Genomic DNA, 3,878 nt, shown 5'->3' on the forward strand with positions numbered 1-3,878 from the left:
GGAAACGTTCAGTTAAACTAACCAACATATCAAAAAAGTCTGACCTACTTCTGCAAAGAACTAGAGGGTATGGGATTGTCTCATGTGGCATCTTTGGGAACAAGCTTGATCTTTTTAGTTTTGTAAGCATTTAGCTTTGATTTCTGTCATTCTTTCATTTACATTGTTCTGCTTGTTTCAATTCATGTCACTTCATATAGGCCTTTCCATACTTCTCTATAATCATCATATTCATCATTTCATAAGGCACAATGATATTCCATTATGTTAATATATTACAATTTGTTTAGCTATTCCCCAGCAATCAGCATTTCTGTTATTTCAGGTTCTTTGCTACCACAAAAAGCACTGCTACAAGTATTTTGGTGTGCATAAGGCCTTCTTTCTTTTTTTCTTTCTCTAATTCTGTCTTTCTTCCTTCCCTCCTTCCCTCTCTCCTTCCCTTCTTTCTTCCTTTCTTCCTTCCTTCCTTCCTTTCTTTCTTTTTCTTTCTTTCCCTTTGATGTCCGTGGGGTATATTCCTTGAAGAGAAAGCACTGGGTTGAAGAGAATGGACATTTTAATCTCTCTCTTTTCCTAATTCCACAATAATGCAACAATGCTTTTTCTACAATACCTCCAGTATCAACTATTGCCATCTTTTGTCATTTTTTGCTAATTTTTTGAGTATGATATGAAAACTCATTGTTGTTTTGATTTACATTTTTCTTATTTGAGATTGGTATATCCTTTCATATGGTTAATGGTTTGTGATTCTTCTTTTGTAAATTATTTGCTCATATTCTTTGACCACATATCTCTTGAGAAATGAGTTTGTTTTCTTTTCTTTTCCCATAATATTTTATTTTTTTCCTAATTACATCTAAAAACAATTTTTAACTTTTTTTTTTAATTTTGAGAGAATAGCAAGCTACTGAGGCAGGTGGAATGTTGTGTTGCTCCCCGAGTCCAGCAACTCCACCCTCACTCCCATGCCATGGCCAAGAATGACTGGAACACGGTGACAGTGCTGCTCAAAAAGGTCCCCATGGCGGCCAACCTAAGCAGGCCATCTTAGCAGCTCAGAGAAGAGGAGAAGATGTGGAGACTTTCAAGAAATGGGCTGCTGGTCAAAACAAGCAGCATTCCATTGCAAAGAATATAGCCAAACTGGACCAAGAAACTGAGGAACTTCACCATGACAGGGTCACTCTAGAAATGGGCAAAGTAATTCAACAGGGCTGGCAGAGCAAGGCACTGACACAGAAGGATCTGGCCTCAAAAATCAATGAAAAGACCCAAGTTATTACTGACTATGAGTGTGGACAGACCATTTCTAATAACCAGGTCTTGGGAAAGATTGAAAGAACCATTGGTCTCAAACTTTGTGGGAAGGACATTGGAAAGTCACTTGAGACAGGACCAAAGGGGAAATGAACACAAAGCCTTGAAATCAGTTTGTTCAGATTGATCTCATCTGGTGGCTTCTTCTTCACCACCAGAACCAATGTGCCTCTTCACATTGCCAAACTGAACACAGGGGTATCAGACTTGTTTGGGGGAGGAACCTTCCAAATCTATACCTGCTGTAACAAAAACAAAAAAATAAGACCTTGCAAATTAAAAACAAAAACAAAAACAAATGACTGAGTTCCACATTTATCCTTCTGTCCTTTCTCTCCCCACTCCCTGAGATAATAAGCAATCTGATATGGGTTATATGTGAGTAATTATATAAAACACTTCAATATTAGTCATTTTGTGCAAGAAGATTTAATAAGAAATGAGGAAGGAAGGAAGGAAGAAAGAAGTAAAGAAAGAAAGAAAGAAAGGATAAAAATGGCATGAAAGAAAAAATAGGACCCTTCATTCTATATTTAGGCATCAGTTCTTTCTCTGGAGGTGGATAGCATCTTTCATCATGAATCCTTTGGGATTGTCTTGGATCATTATATTGCTGAGAAGAGCTAGGTTATTCACAGTTCATCATACAATATTGATACTATTGTGAACAATGTTCTTCTGGTTCTGCTCACTTTGCATCACTTCATATAAATGTCTTTGCAGGTTTCTCTGAAACCATCCTGCTTGTCATTTCTTATTGCACAATTATATTCCATTGCAATCATATACCACAAATTGTTCAGTCAATCCCCAAATGATGGACATCTCAATTTCTAAATCTTAGCCACCACAAAAAGAATGACTATAGTTTTGTACAAATAGGTCCTTTCTCCCTCCTTTTGATCTCTTTTTGATACAAACCTAGAAGTGATATTGCAGGATCAAAGGATACTCACAATTTTATAGCCCCTTGGGCATAGGTCCAAATTGCTCTCCAGAATGTTGGATCAGTTCACAACTCCAGTGACAGTGCATTAGTATTTCAGTTTTCCCACATCCCCTCCAATATTTTTCCTTTTCCTTTTTTTTTTTGGCCATATCTGATAGGTACGAGGAGGTACCTCAGAGCTGCTTTAATTCGTAGCTATCTAATCAATAGTGATTTAGAGCATAGATAGCTTTGATTTCTTTGTCTGAAAACTGCCTATTCATAGAAGAATGGCTTTTGACCAAGACTACTTTGGGCAATAATCAGTTAGTCAACAAATATTCATCAAATGTCTACTCCTTGCTAGTTATTGTGCTAAGTGTTGGATAGGCATACAGAGAAAAAGATGAAAATTGTTGTTGGTCCCTTCCTTTCAGACTACTGAAAGAAATAAAAAATATTATCTCTACATCTGCAATCTGCATATACTTCTGTGAACTTCTGTCTCATGCCACTAGTATCCTTTAGGTCTTCTCTTAACAGCTAACATTTGTATAGTACTATGCATACATTTTATCTGACATCCAGATAGCCCAGGGAATTAGGTGCTATTATTATTACAGTTTCTCAGATGAGGAAACTAAGGCACAGAGAAATGAAGTGACTTGCCCAGGGTCATGTAGCTAGTAAGTGTCTGAAGCTGCATGTTGACTTCAATCTTATCCACACTACCAAGTTTTGCCTTGATATTCATACCTTTAAGCCTGATATTTATCTCAAACTCAATATATTTAAAACTGAACTCATAATCTTCCTCCCTAAACTCATGCTTTCTCGTAATTTCCCTGTTTCTGTCAAGGGCATCACCAGGTCTAGTCACCTCAGTTTGCAATGTCAATCTTCCTTAACTCTTTCCTATCCTTCACTCCCTACACCTCTCAGTCAGATCCCAAGCACTATTGATTCTAGCTTCATAATCTCTCTCACATTGATCTCATTCTGTCTACTCACACAGATACCACCTGAGGTCAGGCCTTCATTGCCTCCTAATTGGCTTTTTAAAAAATAAATCCTCCACACAGGTATCAAAATAATCTCATATTCTGACTATATCATTTTCCTGTTTAAAAAAAGTCTCAATGATCAATAGGCTAGAGTACAAACGCCTTTATTTTTTATTTATAGTCCTTTACAATCTTGGTCCAGACTAGTTTCCAGGTTTATTTCATATTAACCTTTGCTTCCCTTTCCTGCCCCCATATACACTCTATATTCCAGACAACCTGTCTTCTGACTTCCTATCTGTGATATTTCTTTGCCTACCTCTACACTTTCGTAGAGTCTGACCCACATATCTGAACATCTGCCCTCTTCTCTGCTGTCTCCTGGTACCAGATCTCACCAGCTCAGGTACCAGATCTCACAGAGGGCTTTGCTGATCCCCTCCAGCCACCCTATATTAGTACTCTCCCCCAAATAACTTTCTATCTACTTTGTATATGCTTTATATTTTCTTTTCCATGAACACGTGTCTGATTGCAAGCTCATTGAAGGCGGACACATTTCATTTTTTTGCTTTTGTATGTCAAACACCTGGCATGATGCTATGGATACAGTAGATGGCTAA

General features: G+C 37.6%; 1 pseudogene; it reads left to right on the top strand.

Annotated features, from left to right (window-relative positions):
- The first annotated feature begins 976 nt into the window (after nt 1–976).
- Nucleotides 977–1,482, top strand: LOC140526822 (endothelial differentiation-related factor 1 pseudogene; annotated as a pseudogene).
- Nucleotides 1,483–3,878: the final 2,396 nt, after the last annotated feature.

This window comes from Notamacropus eugenii, chromosome 1 (assembly GCF_028372415.1).
Source record: "Notamacropus eugenii isolate mMacEug1 chromosome 1, mMacEug1.pri_v2, whole genome shotgun sequence".
In the NCBI taxonomy this organism is placed as follows: domain Eukaryota; kingdom Metazoa; phylum Chordata; class Mammalia; order Diprotodontia; family Macropodidae; genus Notamacropus; species Notamacropus eugenii.